Genomic DNA, 22,479 nt, shown 5'->3' on the forward strand with positions numbered 1-22,479 from the left:
GTCTTCCAACATCCTCCACATGTCAGATGTGGACTTGCCCAAAAACAGCTGTTCCCAATTAACTCTCCCTAGTTCCTGCCTAATACCCTTGTAGTTTGCCCTGCCCCAATTTCATACTCTCCGGCAAGGTCCATACTTGTCGTTATTCATAGCCGTCTTAGAACTTTAGAGTTGTGACCACTGTCCCTAAATGTTCTCCCACTGAAAGGTCAGTCACTTGGCCAAACTCATTTCCCAGGGCTCAAGCTCAGTTCTCAAATGGTTGCACCTCTCGTACATCTGTAGTTCACTGATATATCTGCACCCTCCACTATCATTACTGCTCTGTTGGAAGAATCCAATTCCATTTTCCCTTATATTTTCCACTGAAGCATCTATAAGGTTCTTTGCCATATTGATGTTTGGCAACACACCTTATAAAAAAATAAAGTATCCAATCAAGACATAGACACAAGATATGCTGGAAATCTGGAGCAACACACAAAGGAGCTGAAGAAAGTCAGCAGGTCAGGCAGCACATATGGAGGGAAATGGACAGTCGACATTTCAGGTTGAGACCTTTCATCGGGACTGGAAAGAAAGAGGAGAGATAGCCAGCATGAAAAGGTGGGGGGTTGGGGGGGGGGGTGGGCGGGTGGTGGAAGGGATAAAGCACAAAGCTGGCGTGTGATAGGTGGATCCAGGTGAGGGAGGAGTGGTGAGATGCAGGTGGGGAGTGGGAATGGTGCAAGAAGCTGGGAGATGATAGGTAGAAGTAACAAAGAACTGAAGAAGATGGAAGCTGATAGGAGAGGACAGTGACCCATGGAATAAAGGGAAGGTAGTGTGGAGGGGAACTGGAGGGAGGAATGTGTGGGTGATGGGCAGATCAAGAGGGTGGGGGAGGAGAAAGAGATGGGGTGATGGGGGCCAGTGGGATAAGGGACAAAAAAAGGCTGGGGGGGGGGGCAGGGTGGTTACCACAAGTTAGAGAAATCAGTGTTTGTGCTGTCAGGTTGGAGACTACCAAGGTGGAATACAAGGTGCTGTTCCTCTAATCTGCATCTACCCTCAACTTGGCAGCGGAGGCAGCCATGGACAGACATGTCAGTGTGGGAATGGGAAGTGGAATTAAATGGCTGGCCACCGGTACACCTCCTCCCTCACCACCTTTCAGGGCCCAAAACAGTCTTTCCAGGTGGGGCAGTTCTTCACACATGAATCCATCGGTGTCGTTTGTCGCATCCAGCATGGACTTCTCTACATTGGTAAGACCCGACTCAGGTTGGGGGAAATCGCTTCGTCGAGCACCTTTCCTCTGTCTGGCGTACCAGCCTCATATTCTGCCTTGGTAGTCTCCAACATGACAGCATAAACATTGATTTCTGTGACTTCTGGTAACCACTCCCCTCCCTGCCCCTTTTTTTGCCCTTATCCCACTGGCCCCCATAATCCCTTCTCTTTTCTCTCCCCCACCCTCTCGATCTGCCCATCCTCCACACATTTCTCCCTCTGGTTCCCCTCCTTCCCTTTATTCCATGGTCCACTGTTCTCTTCTATCAGATTCCATCATCTTCGGCCCTTTGTCACGTCCACCCATCACCTCCCAGCTTCTTACATCTTTCCCACTCACCACCTCCCCCCCCCCCCACCTGTCTATCACTCCCATCACCTGAATCCACTTATCACCTGCCAGCTCTTGCTCCACGCCTTCGCCTCACCTTTTTATACCGGCTATCTTCCCTCTTCCTTTCCAGTCCTGATAAAGGGTCTCGACCTGAAACATCGACTGTCCATTTCCCTCCAGAGATGCTGCCTGACCCAGAGTTCCTCCAGCTCCTTTGCATGTTGTTCCAAGTATCTAATCAAATATCCTTTATTGATGACAGTCAACGACCATCTAACTACAGTGGTTGATCCAATGTGACACAAACAACAAATACTACAACACTATTTTCTGGTCTGTAATATTTTAGGTTGGTGACATGCATGTGCCTTTAACCAAAAACAGCAATTTTTTTTGACTACAGTGGTGTGATTTACTTCATGACAATAATGACGTTTTGATAAGGAACCACAGTAGGATTTTTTTTAGCCAAATAACTGTCTAATAACTAAAGATAAATGCTAATTGTTTCCAACTGTGAAAGAAATTTCAATTGCCAATTGAATCAATGTATTGAGACAAAGCAAAATGTGGAGGAAGAGGAAAAGAGGGCCCAAAGATCCTGAAGTGTGTTGTGTCCACTTGTAGCTTCCTTTCACTTGTGGGTACAGCCAGCAGTTAGTAGTTTTTGTTTTTGATACTAATTTTGACTTTCATTCATTTAGTTCATCCAGTTCAGATTAATGGTTTTCAAAAAGGGGAATGTTGTTGTAGTATATCACGTGCAGGGTAAATTCACAAACCAGTTCACATCACATAGAATGACTCTTGATACATTGTTCTGACCTGATGTTGTTTCTTCTTAGGCGGAATCTTTGGATCAAGGATGGTTTAACACTGCTTGTTTAGTTAAGAATTATTGCCTTCAGTAAAGCACTTTCTGTTAGTAGCTCTACTCTGTTTATTTGCTTCTGCAAGTAACAACACAAAGGAACCTACAGACACTACACTGGCATAGACTTTGGGATGTTGCTGATTGAGGGAGTAGCAGATCAGTGATACAGTGGGATTGAAAACAGAGAACAAAGTTCTTCAAGTGGAGCAGTGACAAAGGCAGCAGTGAACTCAAAGTGTGAGTGGACTCAGCCATTCGCATTGTATATGTAATATCTGTAGTATTCCCGCAAACAAATAATTTTGTTGAAGACTCGGGAGGGCATCGAGTAGAGAAATGTAGCCATATACAATCGGAGAAAATGAAACTGTTGTTAGTGGCAGGTATTGAGACCTGGTGGGAAGTCTGAGAGGAAAGATGATCCAGGTCCAGGATCCATGAAGGCCAGCCCATCATGAGTAGCCCAAGTCAAAGAGGTCAGTTCAGTGATTTAGAATGTCTGGAATAATGGAACTATTAGTCTTGAAGGCAAACAGTCCAAAGGAAGAGTCTGTAATCTATTTGAACAGTATGTGGGAGATAATTAACAGCATTTTTTGGAATATTGCTGTGTCTACAGACAAAGAGAACCACAGGCTCAGCATAAGGTGCTGCAGTGAGGTTATATTGATTGGGTCTGGCAAAGTCAGTGCAGACAGAAAAGTTGAGATTGAGTTCAGGGAAATCCTCAGTGTCTATAAGACTCTTGTTATTACAGGATTGTTGAATGAGTTGAATCTGGTTAGACCACACTTGGAGTATTGTGTTCAGTTCTGGTTGCCTCATTATGGGAAGGAATTGGAAGTTTTAGAGAGGGTGCAGAGGAGATTTACCAGGATGCTGCCTGGATTGCAGAGCATGTCTTATAGGTTGAGTGAGCTAGGGCTTTTCTCTTTGGGGAGAAGGAGATTGAGAGGTAACTTGATAGAGGTGTCCAAGATGATAAGAGGCATAGATCGAATGGACAGTCAGAGACTTTTTCCCAGGGCAACAATGGCTAACACGAGAGGGCATAATTTTAAGGTGATTGGAGGAAGGTATAAGGGGGATGTCAGGGGTAAGTTTTTTTTTTACACAGTGAGTGGTGGGTGCGTGGAACGCACTGCTTGCAGAGGTTGTGGGGGCAAATACATTCGTGACATTTAAGTGACTCTTAGACACATGAATGACAGAGAAATGGAGGGCTAGGTGGGAGGGAAGGGTTAGAAAGATCTTAGAGTAGGATAAAATGTTGGCACAACATTGTGGGCCAAAGGGCCTGTACTGTGCTGTAATGTTCTATGTTCTAAGCCTGGATTGACTTAGATGCTTTGAGGTAGGACTGCAATTTAATGTAGAGACACTTCCAAAACTCTGAAGATCTCTGAATGTTTGCCCAATAAAGCATAGTCAGAGTCAAAAGGACAGACTGAAAACTGTTATGTCAGAGTTAAAAGCCAAGATGACAACCAGAAAGTTTGAAGAGATGACTTTTGATTTTGAAGGTAACAGTAGGAAGGGGGAAGGTTTGGTGTCATCACTGAAAATGAGCTGGAGTCAGAACGTGAAGAGGATTGGAACCAGAAGCAAAAAGATGGAGAGCTTTTACAAGCTACCATGATATGGATTGCTGTCACTGAGTTTGCAGTATCTGGTAATATAATGAGTGTATTGCATAATTTTAACTATTGTAGTTACTGACAGGAGTTAATGGTCCCTGTATGAAGTTTTCTGTGGACAATTTAGTGCACGTGGATGAGACCAATTAAATGGTGATCCAGATTAGGTTGTACAATCTATTCACAATTATGTAGACAATTAAGCTGAAACAACTGCTGTAAAATAGAATGAGAGATCAAATGTGGATAAGCCTTCCTTGAGAAGTAATTCACTGAAACTACTAGTGCCAGTGGATAATTCAGGGACATCAAGTGCAGCTTGTAATGAAGTAAATATCAAGACCAAGAAAATGAGTGAATTCACAATTGGTTGAATTTACAGTGGTATATGAATGTAAATAGTTAACCAGTTGTGTTCATTTCACCATGTTCAAATTGTTTAATTGACAAAAGGATGCACTGTATATCACATGTATAACTCTGCTACATTGCTGTACCCAGACACTTGGGTTTAGTTGAGAGTTACTAACTACAATAAAGGATGTTCCATTTATTACTCAACCTCTGCTTAAACAAGCAGCAACACAAGGGATCATATAGATGCTTTGCACACGATAATTTCTCTGTGTGATCTCGGGATGTGACATAGGGATGTGACCCTTATTGGCCCATCAAAAAAGGCTTAATTATCCCGAAGTTTTGATATTATTTCCCTTTAAATCCAGAATATTTTTCTGCACCCATCTGACAGGAATTCTTCCCATTATTTCTTTTGTCAGCTTCAACATGATCCTATCAGCTGAGAGATTCATGATGATATCTACTGAAGGGCCCAAAGTATTCATTAGGATGAGATAACATATCTTTCTGGGGTTGAGCTATTCGGCCTGGAAGGACTGTGGGTGGCTCAGACAAGTAGCAGGTTGACCTGTCTTTGTAGCTGTAATCCATCTGCCATGCATGTGAACCTGACCCTTTGGTTTGGATTCAATGGCTGTGGTCTAAACTGGACTTAGCTTCTGTTCCATTGCAACAGCATTGGTCACGTGGCTGTCTAGGAATTTCAGAGCCATGCTGTCTTTCATAATTCCAGTTTGATATCCTTATTAAAAAGCAAATACATCAAAGTTTGAACTCAATGCAGTGCATGACAGAAGGGGAGGAGAACTAATTGATGGGGTCTTATTATAGTCTTTGGGGGAATGAATTTGGGAGGGAGTCAATCAAAAAGTAACACTGAGGTGAGTGATGGGAAGCAAGACAGAGGGAAGGACCCAAGAATTCAATAGGTTGTTCACTGGGGAGGAGGCAAGGCTCAGGATAAAATGAAAGGGCAGGAGGAAAGCCACAAGGTTATGGGAAGGAACAGCGAATGCCACGAGAGCAAAAGCAGAAGTGTAGACACAAGAGACTGCAGATGCTGGAATCTAGAGTGAAAAAAAACAGGCTGCTGGAGGAACTCAGTGGGTTAGGCAGCATCTGCAGAGGCAAATGGATAGTTGACATTTCAGGTTGAGACCCTGAATCAGAATTCAGAGTATAAAAGGGGAGATAGCCAGTATAAAGGTGAGGGGGAAGGGTGAAGCTTGAGCTGGCAAGTCATGGGTGGATCCTGGTTAGGAGGATTTGATCATCACATGGAGCCAAGTGAAGGAGGGAAGGGTGGAGGTAGCAAAAGAGGCTGGGAGGTGAAAAAGTGGAGACGACAAAGAGCTACAGATTATGGAGCAGCACACACAAAAAATGCTGGAGGAACTCAGCAGGTCAGGCAGCATCTATGGAGGGAAATGAACAGTCGACATTTTGGGCCGAGACCCTTCATCAGGATCAGGTGTTGCTCCAGATTTCTTGCATCTGCATTCTCTCTTGTGTCTCCATTTTGCTGCAGATTATGGAATCTGATAAGAGAGGAAGGTGATGAGTTCTTCCAGCGGCTTGTTTTTTGCTCAACAGCTAACTTGCAACTGTCAACCCAAATGTTGATTAAAGCAAAGGAGGGAATTCTTTACTCACCGAATCATAGTACGTCCTCCATAACCTCCCACCACAAAGGCGAGATAAAAAGTGAGAAGATGACAACAGAAAATAATACAAAAGGTTAAAAGGGTGAAAAATGAAAGACAAACAAACAAGGAGAAGAAACAAAGACTCAGAGACAGGTGAAAGAGACCATGTTCTTTGACACTGTATGCAACACCACAGGAAAATGACTAATAAGCTTTAAAGTAATGCTGTGAGCATATTAGAATACAAGCTCATTAGGCATTCAAGTGCCAATGTTTACAGAGCAAAACTGAAGATCACTTCTTTTAAAATGCTCCCACAACTAGATATTTGTTGCACAAAACAGACCAACAGTCAGATAATAAGAGTATTTATCTTTGATTCTCAGTTATCTTGCTCTAAATTCATTCCTCCCTGTGGCTGCCTCCTTAGCATGAGCCGAGAGGAGTGGAACCTTGATGTTCAGTTTGGCCCTCAGCTCAGTTAGCTCTCCCACATTCAATCTGCTACCAATCTGCTTTTAGTTATCACCTACCTCTGCCTTTCCCTCTCCCTCTCTGCTGTCAGATCCCTAATATACACTTTCATCTTGTCACAGTGGAATTTTAGCAGCTATTTCACACCGAGTGTCACAGACCATTTGCAACATCCCTCCCCCTGGTAACCTCTAATATCCACTCATGATCAGATCACCCATCGCCTGTAACTAAATTCAATTAACTCATGAAAATGAAATTAAAATAGCCTGTCTTAAAATGCAGAAGACCATTGAATTGTTGTAAAAATTTTCTTTAGGGTAGTAAAAGTACCATCCTAACCTGACCCACCATATTATTTATTTATTTGACTCCAGACCCACAAGATTGTTGACTCTCAACTGCTCCCTCAATTCAGGATAATTAATGATGGACAATAAAAGTGCCAGCGTTTGCCATTGATGACCAAATCCCATCAAGAAATAAAAATAAAAGGGCCTCAGTAAAAGGCAGTCAGTATTGCTTTAAAGGAACATACATGTTGGCTCTGTTACCTGGATGAGATCCAGACAGGGTTCCTCATTTATCTGACACCAGGTTGTAGTTGTCTATAAAATAAAAGCAGCACTAATGAATATGTAGGTCAATATATCCTGTGTGTTTCCCACAGATCACGAAAGGCTTGACTCAAACAAGCTGATATAATTTGATTTCATTCCAAGGACACCCAGGTGTTCTTCAAAGAAAGGCGCCCAGGTGTTCTTCAAAGAAAGGCAATAAGTGACAACTGGAATGAAAGGTTAAGAAAACCCAGCCATTTTCACATTTGTCTGACCCTCAGTGTGACAAGATCTTGTAAAAATCAACCTCCTTATCTGTCTAGCATCACCAATGAACTTTTCCTGCTTCCTTGCAGTTGTACATAACGGAACATGAAAGCTGGGATGTTCAGATTTATTAATAATTGTATTCTATATTCATGGCGATAACTAGGATAATTAATCTGGAAGAAAAATGGTTTGTTAACATTTCAACAGTGGCTCCAACTTAAGACTAAAATTTGGCTGTAAAATGCTTTAGAACAACACAAGGCCATGAAAATTGATGCAAAAATGTATTACACATCATTTTTATTGTAAGTATTTGGCATTATACCAACACTGTCATCACCACAGTTGCGAGGTAAACATTTGTTGGTTGTTGGTCTGCAGTAAAATACACACTCTAGTTCCGAAGTTCCTGGTATTTTCTGGAGATTATTTTAGATAGTACTTGCCAGTGCGGCAAAACTGGATCACAGACCATCACTCAATACACCATGGAGACCAATTATATTCTAGTTCATGCATATCAATAGGTATCAGCTGCAGCTCAGTTGGTTACATCCTTGCAACTGGGTCAGAAAGTTAAGACTTCAATTCCCATTCCAGAAAGATGAGCACAGAATTCCAACTCTCATCCTAGTCTATACTAAAGAAAGTGCTGGCTTTGGATAAGATGCAAAACTGAGGCCCCATCTGCTCTCTCAGGAAGACATCAAAGATTTTCAAGGAACATTGGTGTTATTGCCTGGTGTGCCAGCAAATATTGGTCCTTTATTTAAATTTTATTAAAAGATTATTTGGAAAATGTAAACCACTTTCCATATCTTGGGAAACATCTCTCAGCAAAGAGAGACATTGATGATGAAATTCATCCCCACTACCAGTGTGCCAGCATATACTTTGACCATCAGAAGGAATGAGTATTCAATGCATGGACAACCCACAGCAAGCACAGTAGGGCTGTCACCAATGCTGTCATCACAAAATCTTCCAAATCCACAGGCAGTGCAAGAGAACCAACATCGATGTCCTTTCCCAGAACAACATATCAGCATTGTGGCTCTATTTACACTCAGCCAGTTGGAAAGACAGGTCACATCAATTATATTCCCAACACCAGACCCCTAAACAGGCATTCTGCTCCAGGCTCAGAAAATGCTTCAAGGGTATTCTCAAAGTTTCCTTAAGAAAATGTGACATCTTGATCAACATGTAGGAACATCTGGCCTGGAGCAGGTGAAGATGGAGGAGGAGCGTCGGGGATAGCACTGAAAACCTCAAGTCTCTTCATCAGAGCCATGTGGAAGCGCAGCAAATGGCAAAACATCCTGTATCGTCCTCCTACCTGCCCCAACAACCACCTCCTGCTCCACATGTGGCAGATTCAGAGGACCCAACATTGGACTTTAGTCACCTTAGAAACCACAAAACTGGACTGAAGGCAAGACATATTCAACTCCTTGGGACCACTGAAGAAGGCAGTTGCTTGTTAGAGTTTGACATGCACAATTTGGGTGCTCCGATTCCAACATTACAATAGAGACTAAGCTTCATGAGGTGCAAATTGTTTTGGGACTTCCTGAGGAGTTACAAACGCTGTATAAATATGCAAGCTTGTATCTTGTAAGTGTGATAACTCTGACTGATTAATTGCAATAAAGCAGTTTGGTCAGCTTTTAAACTCATTACAAGGTGAATGGGCTTTGAGGTAAACAAATTAAAGTGTTTATGAACCAACTTAATGGATGCTGAAAAACTCTTTATAAAAGAGGTCTTTCAGATTTTTATGCATGGTATGAAGAAACTGAAGTTATGTGTTAGAAGCATCATTACATTACATTAACAATGTACATTAACAATTAGAGACAACTGAACACAAAGTGAACAAAATCTAATCTCTGGTTATTAAAGTATGGGAAATAATTATGATTTGAATGTAATTGCCAAAGTAAGCCGTATAGTTGTAATTAAATATTATAGTTGGAAAATACCGAGTCAGGGAGGTCACAGAATGCAATCAGGTTTTAATAATTCCAACTTCTTCCACTGGCTAATTGGGAGTGGAGCCCATGGGAGAAGAAAGGGGGAAAATGGTATATATGGATTTCAAATATGTTTAGATTACATTTCTACAAGAAGTTTATTTTACCTGGAAGCCAGAGGTTTGAAGCCAACAGCTGCAGAACTGTATTTATAAGTTCTTTTATTAAGCAGAGCAATTAGATAAAATTAAGGCTGTGGCTTCTATTTGGAGGAAATAAGTGGTGCATTGCCTACATATCGAGGGAAGATAGAGTAATGTCTGCTTTGTTGTTTAGTGTTCTGTTTTATGTAAATCAAACCACTTTGGTTCAACGATTGATTCTTGGTTTGATGAGCGTGCATAGTCAGCTCATAAAGAACAACAGAGAACTATGGAGTACCAAGCAAATCACTCCAGCAGCCAATTTCAAATTTAAGGAGAAAAAAAGCAGATGCTGAATTAAAAGGTCCTGTTAATGTGTTTCATTGTAAACAAATTGGGATAAAGATTTCTTTTAAGTTTCTATATTAATTTACTTAAAACATATTCCGACCATTTGCTTGTCTTTCTTCCAAGTAGTACTGTGCACAGAGCCCAAATGGGAACAATTGTGATAGAGTGCCCTCACACCCTTGTGAGTTCAGACTGCTGCTGCAGATTTTTAGATGGAAATTACTCTGCCTTGTTCCCTCTCTGGAACTCTATTTCAGTAATAGTTTAAATACAGATTTTGATTGCAATATTATACGACATGTGTTAATTATTTCCCCAATTCCTTCCAGTTCACAATCCAAGGGTTCATCCTGTGGGGTCAGGGGCAAAATATTGACGAGTGGATTATCTCCACGACCTGTGAGGCAACCTGATGGACAGATCACATGTCCAATATGGAGACAACTTATTCCATTGAATTCAAGTCAGTTCTACAGAAGGACACAATGTAACTTTACCCCTAAATTTTACTTCAGAGTTAATCAGGAGCTGAGAGACCAAGGAGCAGCAGGTCCCTCACAGGTACGGTCTAAAACTCTTTAAAAAGTTAGTGTTTTCGCGGGCTTTTTACTTAGGAGTGAACCAGGAGCTGAAAGACCAAGGAGCCCCTCACAGGTCCAGGCTGATTTAGAAGGGCCAATAAAAAGGAGGTCGTGTCAAGTGGAGCGGCCATTGTCAGAGTGGACAGAGTCAGAGTGGCTTTGGCACAACAAGCTTCCGCATCAAGAGGCAGAGGCCATCTGCAACAACACTGGTGAGAAGCTGGTAAATAAAGGTAAGGTTTACTGTTATTGTTGAAACTTATAAGTAGACTACAAGCTAGGTAAGGAAAAAAATAGTTCAGATGGAGGGCAAGGCGATGTGCTACAGCTGCATGATGTGGGAGCTAATGGACCCTGCTGTGATGCACGGTGACCACATCTGTAGTAAACGCTTGAGGCTGGAGGAACCTTGGCTCAGAATTGATGAGCTGGAGTCACAGTTTCAAACACTCCCTAAAGTGAGTTTAGGGAGCTAGGCAGAAGGCTGAAGAACAGGACCTCAAGGATAGCAATCTCAGGATTGCTGCCAGTGCCATGTGATAGTGAAGGTAAGAATAGGAGGAGATGGCAGATGAATGCGTGGCTGAGGAGTTGGTGCAGGGGGCAAGGTTTTAGATTTTTGGATCATTGGGATCTCTTCTGGGGAAGGTGGGACCTGTACAGATTGGATGGGTTACACCTGTACTCGAGGGGGAGCAATATCCTTGCAAGCAGGTTTGCTAGCGTGGTTTAGGAGGGTTTAAACTAGTTTGCAAGGGGGATGGGAACCGGAGGGATAGGTCAGTGGAAGAAGTGCATGGAGTAAAGTCAGATCTAACATATAGAGAGGCTTTGAGGAGGGAGAGCAGAGTAATAGGGTATAAAAGTAGTGAGGTGGATGGGCTAAAGTGCATTTACTTAAATGCAAGAAGCATCAGGAATAAGGGTGATGAACTGAGAACTTGGATAAATACATGGAACTATGATATTGTGGCTCTTGCAGAGACTTAGCTGTCACCAGGGCAAGAGTGGATACTGAATATTCCCGGATTTCAATGTTTTAAAAGGGATTCGGTTGGTGGGGGGAGAAGAGGAGGAGGAGATGGCAGTTACTGGTCAAGAGATACTATTACAGCTGCAGAAAGGGTGGATTAATGTAGCAGGAATCCTCTCCAGAGTCAGTATGGGGTGGAAGTTAGGAACAAGAAAGGAGCAGTTACTCTACTGGAGTATTTCTATAGGCCACCCTGGTAACAGCAAGGATACTGAGGAGCAGATTGGAATGCAGATTTTGGAAAGGTGCCAAAAATAACAGGGTTGTTATCATGGAGACTTCAACTTCCCAAATATTGATTGGCACCTGCTTAGTACCAAAGGTTTAGATGGGGCAGAGTTGTTAAGTGTGTCCTAGGACTAGGATTCCTGTCACAGTATGTTACAGGCCGACTGGAGGAATGCCAATTTGATCTAGTATTAGATCTATGAACCGGGTTCAGGTGACAGATCTCTCAGTAGGGTGAGCATTTGTGGTACAGTGACCACCGCTCCATAACCTTTAGCATTGTCATGGACAAGGGATAGGAAGCAAGAGAGGACGGGAAAGGTATTTAATTGGGGAAGGGTAAATTATGAGGCTGATAAGGCTAGAATTTGCCTAGATGTGAAATTGGGATGACATTTTTGAAGGGACATGTACTATGGAGATGTGGTCCATTGTTCAGGACCTCTTGCAGGATGTTAGGGATAAATTTGTCCCAGCGAGGCAGAGAAAGAATGGCAGGGTGAGGAACCATGGGTGACAAGAGAGGTGGAACATCGTAGTTTGAGGAAGAAGGCAGCACACGTAAGGTTTAGGAAGCAAGGATCAGGTAGGTCTTTTGAGGAATGTAGGGTAACAAGGAAGGAACTTAAGAAGTGGCTGAGGAAGAGGCAAGAAGGGGACGTGAAAAGTCCCTGGCTGAGTAGGGTTAAGGAGAATCCCAAGGCATTTTTCACTTATGTGAAGAGCAGAAGGATGACGAGAGTAAAGGTCGGACCGATTAGGGATAAAGTTGGGAAAAAGTGCCTTAGGAAGCTGTGGAAGTGGGTGAGGTGCTCAATGAATACTTCTCTTCACTATTCACCAAGGAGAGGGGCCTTGATGATGCTGAGGACAGTGTTGGTAACGTTGATGTTCTCGAGCATGTTGATATCAAGAGAGAGGATGTATTGGAGTTGTTAGAAATCATAGGGTAGATAAGTCCCCGGGGCCTGACGGGAATATTCCCCAGGCTGCTATGGGAGTGAGGGAGGAGATTGCTGCGCCTTTGGATAGGATCTTTGAGTCTTCGTTGTCCACGGGAATGGTACTGGAGGATTGGAAGCGTGGCAAATGTTGTCCCCCTTATTCATAAAAGGTAATAGGGATCGTCCAGGGAATTACAGAGCCAGTGAGCCTTACATCTGTGCTAGGCAAGCTGTTGGAAAGGATTCTTTAGAGGTAGGATCTATGGGCATTTGGAGAATCATGGTCTGATCAGGGACAGCCAGCATGGCTTTGTGAAGTTAGATCATGTCTCTCAAGCCTGATAATGTTCTTTGAGGAGGTGACCAGGACAGATTGATGAGGGTAGTGCAGTAGATGTGGTCCACATGGATTTTAGTAACGTGCTTGACAAGGTTCCATATGGTAAGGCTTCTTAAGAAGGTCGGAGGGAATGAGATCCAGGGAAAGCTTGGCCGTGTGAATTCAGAATTGGCTTGCTTGTAGAAGCAGAGGGTTGTGGTGGAGGGAGTGCAGTCGAAATGGACGGACTGTGGACTAGTGGTGTTGCACAGGGATCTGTTCTGGGACCTCTGCTTTTGTGATTTTTATTAATGACTTGGATGAGGGGTTAGAAGGGTGGGTTGGCAAGTTTGCAGATGACACAAAGGTTGGTGGTGTATATAGTGTAGAGTGTAGAGGATATAGTGTAGAGGATTGTGGAAGATTGCAGAAGGACATTGATAGGAAGCAGAGCTGGGTTGAGAAGTGGCAGATGGAGCTCAATCTGGAGAAGTGTGAGGTTGTACATTTTGGAAGGACAAACTCCAAGGCAGAGTACAAAGTTAATGGCCGGATTCTTGGTAGTGTGGAGGAGCAGAGGGATCTGGGGGTCCATAGGTAGATAGGGTAGTTAAGAAAGCTCATGGGATATTAGCTTTCATTAGTCGTGGGATGGGGTTTAAGAGCCGCGAGGTAATGATGCAGCTCTATCAAGCTCTGGTTAGACCACACTTGGAGTACTATGTCCAGTTCTGGTCACCTCATTATAGGAAGGATGTGGAAGTGTTGGAAAGGGTGCAGAGGAGATTCACCAGGATGCTGCCTGGATTAGAGAGTATGGATTATGACGAGAGACTAAGGGAGCTAGGCCTTTACTCTTTGGAGAGAAGGAGGATGAGAGGAGACATGATAGAGGCATACAAAATATTAAGAGGAATAGATAGAGTGGACAGCCAGCACCTCTTTCCCAGGGCACCAATGCTCAATACAAGAGGGCATGGCTTAAAGTAATGGGTGGAAAGTTCAAGGGAGGTATCAGAGGAAGGTTTTTTACCCGAGAGTGGGTTAGGGCATGGAATGCGCTGCCTGGGCAGTGGTGGAGGCAGATACATTGGTCAAATTCAAGAGATTACTAGATAAGCATATGGAGGAATTTAAAATAGAGGGATATGGGGAGGAAGGGTTAGATAGTCTTAGGTGAGGTTTAAAGGTCGGCACAACTTTGGGGGCCGAAGGGCCTGTGTTGTGCTGTACTGTTCTATGTTCTAAGTATTTACCCTTGATATCATTCATCCAGATTTAGAAGATGAAGAGCTGGGTTTTCATTGATTAAGTCTTTTGTACTCGTATCAGTTGGGTTAAGGCATAGTTTAAGACAAGAGATGGCAACTGGAGGAATTTAAAGTACCAATACTTCAATTGACTCATTGAATGAAAATACGGAAAGGATAAAACACCTTGTCACTGGAAATGGCATTGCAGAAAGGAAGAAGCTACTCATCCTGTTGACATCCACAGATGCTGAGACAAACAAGTGCATAAAAACTTTGGTAGTTCTGGCCAATTCAGGAAACAAAGTCATTTGAACATTTACTTCATCTATTTTAACAGTGTGAATGAATATCCTTCTCACGACCCTATAGTGCAATAGTACAAGTTTAATAACCACAAATAACATCCAAAGGAAACTGTTACAGGTTTGAGACAGATTACTGAACACTGCGAGTATAATACAAGTTTGGAAGAATTGATCGGGCATCACATGGATTGAGAATCCATACTCAAAGCAGCTGCCCAGTGAGAAGAAACTGAATCTCCCACAGGAGCTTTTCTTTCTTTTTCAATCTTCAAATTGGTATACATAACAATAGTAATTATACACATGATATAAAGAGATCGGGATTACGATAATAAATTGACATATACAAACATAAAGAGTAAAATATGTAATCTGGACCTCCCAATCTCTTAATAATTGAACATGAAAAAAATTTTAAAGAAATTTGATTATATGAGAAAGAAAAACCCCAAACTAAAAAAAAGTAACAAAACAAAATCAATGGTAATAATAAACAAAAACTAACCAAGAACTAAACAAAAGCTGGGCTGTCGTATTTCATCGATTGAAAAAAATTATTATGCATTAACTCCGCTCCTCTATATTTGAATAGAAAGTTATTGAGAAGGATTCGGAAAAGGTCAGCTTACATTATATGAAAATGCTGGATAAATAGGCTCCAAGTTTCTTCAAAATTAACCGAAGGATCAATAGTACCACTCCTAATTTTTTCTAAGTTTGAACATGTTATAGTTTGAGAAACCATTGTAATGTAGTAGGAGGTTTAGGATCTTCCCATTTAAATAGAATGGATCTTCTGGCTATTAATGTAACAAATGCAATCATATGACAAACTGAAGCAGATAAATGGCCAGAATCCATTATTGGTAACCCAAAAATTTCAGTAATAGGATGTGGTTGTAAATCAATATTCAATACCACTGAAATGATATCAAAAATGTTTTTCCAATACTTTTCCAAAAGAGGGCAGGACCAAAACATATGTGTCAGGGAAGCCACCTCCAAATTACATCTATCACAGATAGGATTTATATGGTTATAAAAGCTTATCCTTAGACATATGGGTCCTATGAACCACCTTAAACTGTATTAGAGAGTGTCTAGCACACATTGAAGAGGTATTGACTAATTGAAGAATTTTCTTCCATGTCTCTATAGGTAGAGGTATCTGAAGTTCTCTTTCCCATTCAATCTTAATTTTATCCGGTATCCCTAAATGTATTTTCATTATCAAATCATAAATTATTGCTATCAAGCCCTTCTGATAAGGGTTAAAACCTAAAATTTTTTCTGTAATTTCAATTGAATGTGATATCGGGAAAGTAGGTAGAGTAACATTTAAAATGTTTCTAATCTGTAAATATCTAAAAAAATGTGATCTAGGCAAATTGTAATTATTAGACAACTGTTCAAAAGACAAAAAACAGTTATCAACGAATAGATCACAAAAACATGTTGTTCCCTTTGTTTTCCATAAAAGAAAAGCTAGATCAATTCTAGATGGTTGAAAGAAAAAATTAGATAGAATAGGACTTGATAAGATAAGTTTATTCAGTCCAAAAAATTTACAAAATTGAAACCATATTCATATTGTGTGTTTAGTTATTGGATTAACCATTTGTTTATACAATTTATTAAGTGCAAAGGGGAGCGAGGCCCCTAAGATAGAAGCCAATGAAAACCCTTGCGCTGAATCACGCTCAAGATACACCCATTGTGGACACTGAGTTACATCTAAATCTTGTGTCCAAAAAATTAAATTTCTAATATTAATTGCCCAATAGTAAAATCTAAAATTAAGCAAAGCCATACTGACATCCTTCTTTAATTTCTGTAAATATTTCTTACTTAACCTTGGATTTTTATTCTGCCATATATTTATGAACGAATTTTAGAATCAATAATATCAAAAAAGGATTTAGAGATAAAGGTTGGAACCACCTGAAATAGATACAGAAATTTCGGTAAAATAGTCATCTTAGCAGCATTGATTCGACCAATCAGTGAAAACGACAATGGGGACCATTTAGTAAACAATTGTTTAACATGATCAGTTAAGGGTAAAAGATTAACTTCAAATAAGTCCTTATACTTCTTGGTCATTTTAACACCTAAATAAGTAAAATAATCAGTCACTAATCTAAATGGTAATTGCCAATTTAATGGAAAAAGCTCACTTTTATTAAGATTTAGTTTATAACCAGAAAAACCACTAAATTAAGCAAGCAATGATAATGCTGCAGGGATGGAATCCTCAGGGTTAGAGATATAAAGTAACAGGTCATCTGCATATAGTGACACCTTATGCGTCGCCTCTCCACAACTAATACCGGATATGTTAGAAGAGTCACGAAAAGCAATTGCCAAAGGTTCCAAGGGAATTTCAAATAGTAAAGGACTTAAGGGGCAGCCCTGTCTAGTACCTTGGGAAATGCCTGAAAAAGGGGGATCTCTGATTATTGGTAAATACAGAAGCCAAAGGCGTATGATTTCAAAAAACAGTGAATTAAAAAAAAGTACATTTATTGGTCATCTAATATCAAAAGTTGATAATCAAGGAACTTTTCAGCTTCGTCCACGGATCCAAATCATTTACGTGATTTATCAGGGAGAACAACCCTTAAACGAGCTGGGAATAACAATGCAGGTTGAAATTTCCTTTGATACAGCTGCAACATGATCGGTTTAAAAAGCAGTCTCTCTTTCATAATTTCTGGACTGTAATCTTCAACCAGACGGGACTTAAAATCTTTGTATTGGATAATTCCTTTACGATGAGCAATTCGAATTAAGTGCTTATTAGTATTCACATAGTGGAATCTCAATATTACTGGTTGTGGTTTTTTCTCTTCAAGTGGTTTAGGTCTTAGAGCTCTGTGAGCCCGATCAAGGATAGGACGGGCAGAGAACATTTCAGAGCCAAACACATCCATCAAAAATTTGGAAAAGAATTCAATAAGACTACCAGTTTCGATGTTTTCACGGAGACCAATTATCCGCAAGTTTCTTCTCCGACTTCGACTTTCTAAATCAATAGTCTTCTGTCTGTACTGTTCCAGTGCTTGAGTAGTTGAAACTAATTTCTCTTCCAAAGAGTCTAATCTATGATCTCTTTGTTTGCCAGCTTCCTCCAGTTTAGAAATTTGCTTCTGTTGCTTCGCGTTTTCCTGTTTAAGTGCCGTTAATCTACCTTTGATCTCCTTTAACAACACTTCCAAAGTGGAAAATCTTCAATCAAATTTTTCATTTTTTTCATCCAGGAGTTTGGAAATAGCTTCCAAAGTGAGTTGAGATTCAGCTGCTGCTTTCCCTCTGGAGGTCACTTCCAGCAATTAAAAATCAAAGTCCAAACATATAAAAGTATTATTAATACTTTAACATAGGTAGTGAAGAGGTAGTGGAAAGAAATTAAAAGGGAGTGGAGCAGTGCCAAAATGTGACTTACTCCATCTAGCACCACCAAGAGAATCTGTCCCACAGGAACATGATATTGCCCAGGCAATGGAGGCAGTGATCAAGTACAGGACCTGCAACATCATCCAGCAAAAGTCTCAGAGTGTTTATAAGTTGGGACTCAGCTCCTTGCCATCTTTCAGGAAGACCTACTTGAAGGGGAGATGGAGTCATGGCAGCATGCAACACTGAGTTAATGAGTGCAGCTACAAAGAATCTGTTTGTCATGATTGTAGTATCCAGGGACATCTGTCAGTACTTTGCTTGAAAACAAAGCAAGACAATGGCAAACTCAACCAATTACATAGAGTAAAGACTATTGAGAAATAGTCTAATAGTAAATTATTAGACCAATAGTAAATAGCACAGTGCACATCAACCATATGAAGGTGGTGGCGACTTCAATGGATCTTACAGACCACTTACGCTGTCAGAATTCAATTGAACTTTTCTGTACACTGAAGAAGAGTTTCAATGGAAACTGATGCTGGTGCTGCAGTATTGGTGATGTCAGCAAAAATAAGTGATATTGCCCAAATGGTCAAGCTCAAGGCATCATCGTCCTTTCTCTGGACCTACAGTGGTTAAAGGATCAAAGTGATAGATGTGAATTTGATGAGAGGTGGTGAAAGTGAAGCAAAAGATCTTCTTTCAATAGTTCCAGGTCAAGGATAAAATTTGATCGTCTTGAACTGGCCATCAAAGATAAAGTTAGACTGGGGTGAGATCAAGAGCATAAAGAAACTACCTGCATCAGCCATATTGACAAGTGCTCGGACGGTGTTTTGTGATGAATTGGAAGCATTGTCGTAGGTGTACATTCTAAGTGAATAGAAGCAGGTTTCACTTCACCTGAAGTGATAATTTCAAAGTTGAGAATGATTTTCTCTCGATTAATTTTCCAGAGTTACAATAGTCAGACAACGGAAGGAATGTCACAAGTGCTGAATTTCCAAAATTACTCAGGAGGAATGAAATCAGGCGTGTGTGCTCCATACCACCCAGTCTCAGTCTGACGGAAAGAGCATTTAGACTGTGAAAGTTGGACTGAAAGAGAGTAGAAATGGAGACAAATTTCCACTTTCCTTACTTTGCTGCCAGTATAGCACATACAAATACAAAACAGAGACTTTCAGAATCAGCAATAAGCAGGCATGTCAGAAAGCATTTGCTTTTAGGGAAGCCAGAGCTTGGTACTCCTATTTGCTCCAAATAAGCCAAGGACAAAGGAACATCACAATGCCAGAGCTCGTGATCACCATTTTGAAGTACGTGATCCTGTAGGCGTGGCGCACCACAGGGACACATCATTGATTTCTTTGGATCAGTTTCTTTCATGATTCATTTGAATGATAGCCAATGTAATGAAGCATCATCATGGCCAGATATCAAATATGCAATCATTGAATGCTGGAATCAAAAATATCCTCACCTGCTACCAAAACTAACACTGTGAAGAAGGATAAAGCTCAAAAAGACATATTACCACTGTCTGGTGATGTTCCAGTGCAAACTAAGCTCAGCAAAATTCTCTGACATCTTCAGTTTTAACTGCCTCAATGTACTAAGTCGGCAGGCACTCTCAAGTCTTGTATCATCCTAATTTGGAAGGACAGAGTGTGAAAATGCCGAGTCTCTTTATCTAACAATGCTGTGGGAGAAGCTTCACCACATAGACTGCAGGGTTTAAGATAGCAATCCACTACCACTATCTCAGTAGCATTCGAGAATGGGATATACATTCCAGTGATGCCCACGTCCCATAAGTGTATTTAAGTAAAACAAATGTCTATTGAATTTTGTTATTCCCAAGTGCAACGTCAGTGAAAGTGTCTGCTCCATTATCACTAATATACAAACTTACTGTTGCCCCAATGTCCAATTAGCACATAAGTTAACCTTAATTTGCAAAACAAATCAATGTCTGCAATGTAAACGTTTTCTTATTTACAAAATTACGGTGTTGCCAACCTTGCAGAGAGCTGCATAAAATGTGCAGCGCAGAAACCAATCATTTGCCAGCATTTACACTCAATAGAAGTTCCTCCTATTCCAGTTCATCTAACTCAATCAGCATTAGATTTGAGCCTTACTTTGCCATTTTTCTTTGTCAGATTTTAATGTCAACAATAATACGGCCATTTATCTCAGAAGACACGCGTTATCTCTTTTTATCCTATGTATTGGCTCATTATCTCAAAGCCTGTGTATTTCTGAGAAAAAAAATGACTCTGAATATGTTAACCAAGTCTTTATTTGTGTTGCTCTATACGTCCTTGTACTAACCTGTGGAGTTGTGACAGAGACTGCTGTCATCCTGTGACCTCAGATGAAAAGTAGTAATCTTTAAGGGAACATTCCAGTGGACTATCTCTTACTTTAGTATATCTGAAATTTCTAGTTCAGATGTATAAACTAATTCTAAGTTTTCTGGGACAAAAATACACTTGTCTTTACTATTTATTTTGACATGATGATATGCAAGCTGACCATTCCCCCATGTCTAGACTTCCCACTTCACATGTAACGTGGATGTCATCTGGATAATATAAATAAATCAGACAAACAGTAGGCAGAAAACAAATGTACTGACTTCAAAGACAATCAAACTTCTACTGCCACTAGAATGGAGAACAAATTCCATTGTCAGTTTTGAAATTTGAAAATTATAGTTAGTTCTATGAACATTACATTGTTTTTACCAAGTGAATAAATGTATAAGTTGTCTTCCAGCAAAATTAGCTGCTGGTGCATAATTGGTATTGCTAATGGTGTCAGAAGCTTGAGCCTAACAAAATATGAAATTGTATGAGAAAACATGGGAATATACCCTTATTTCAGACACTGGACTGGATTGTTCTGGATTTAGCCCATTGCTCAGACCCAATGTATGTGGTCCCTGCAACCCTTGTCTGGCAGAAATTACTTTGCTTGGAACAACCTCAGGGCCTTTGGTAGTCTGCCATGTTCAAAAGCTTTTTCACTGTGTTCAATTGTTTGGGTTAGAAATGTTCCAAAAACTAGTTTAAAAAAAAATTAAGAGTGTTCTTGAGAAAAAGCTAACATATAATTAGAAACATAAAGTTACCTTTTGAAACATGGTCAGTGAATCCATTCTTTGCAAAAAAACCTGACAGCTGGATGCAAGCTGCATGAGGATCCCATCCTCAGGAGGACACTGCTCCACTGGTTGATTCAGTCACAAGTCCAGTGATGGAGTGGGAGGGCAGATGTGTGAACAACTGACCTACATTACACTACCGACTTCCACACATCACTGCACACACAGAAGTCAGAAGTGTATCAAGCTCAGCAGTTGATCTGGAATCATTGCTGTGAAACAGCACCTTTCATCACAACAAACTTATGTGCCCTGTTCTCATGTAATTGTAATAATCCCCGTTTTAAAACACGAACAGAACTGATTGTTTACCTCAGTGACTAAGCAAACACATTCAGAATAATATTATTGAAGCCATTTGTGAAGCCATAAAAATGTTGAGACAATTTTGATAATTCCACCATGCGATTCTGAACATTATGACTTGGTGCTTTACTTCCAAATTGGTAATGAAACAAGGGATGGGAAACCCTTTCATCCGATGGGTCTAGAATTCACTTAGCCCCCAATGTAACAATTCTTGACTTTTTCAAATTTTGAAACAGTTGGCAGGATCTTAGATCTTTGTTAATTTGACATGATTTATGAAACTCAGGAGATTCTCTGATCAGTTCAGTAATTTCGATTTAACTTGTTAGGACCCAATAAAAATCAGGTATTTACAGGATTAGTGCTAGGAGACTGATGGCTGCTCCACTGTTACATAGGGAAAATCATGTATGTTGTGCTGATGTGCTTTGAAGAATGTTGTAAAGCTCGTACACATTTTTTACTCATGACATTTGTAAACATATTATGATTTTACACTAGAACTAATAAAATAAAGCATGCAAGTATAATTGTTTCTGAATTAAACAAGCATAAAAGTTAATCACCATCTTTTGATTTTACTTTTTTTCCAATAACTTTTGCAGTCAAGCTGATTATGGAACATGCAACAGAATCACGATTAAGCATCTTCTCTCATTTATAACCTGACAAAGTATACTGCATGTCATTTTCTGCTTGGCCTTTCTCTGACCAGCAGTCTTACCATCGCAGAACAAATAAATAGCAACTAGCATGAAGTAAAGAATATGAACCTGGAATTTGTGGTTGTAAGATGGAGGCCGTTTCCTGGATATGTCTGAACACGAATGTCCAAGGAGATTCAGTATACCCCATTAGGTGGTGGCAGATAGTTATTGCCTATTGGCACATGACCACATCACCTGCTGGAAATGTTGGTCCCGATTTGCAAAGGACTGTCAAAATGACCCCTGACCTCAACTTCTATTGGTCCAACTGTGTTGGGGTCACTGCCCACAGCCCCCACCCACCTATAGGCCAGACATGAAGGAATATT

This window comes from Pristis pectinata, chromosome 4 (assembly GCF_009764475.1).
Source record: "Pristis pectinata isolate sPriPec2 chromosome 4, sPriPec2.1.pri, whole genome shotgun sequence".
NCBI classification, from domain to species: Eukaryota; Metazoa; Chordata; class Chondrichthyes; order Rhinopristiformes; family Pristidae; genus Pristis; species Pristis pectinata.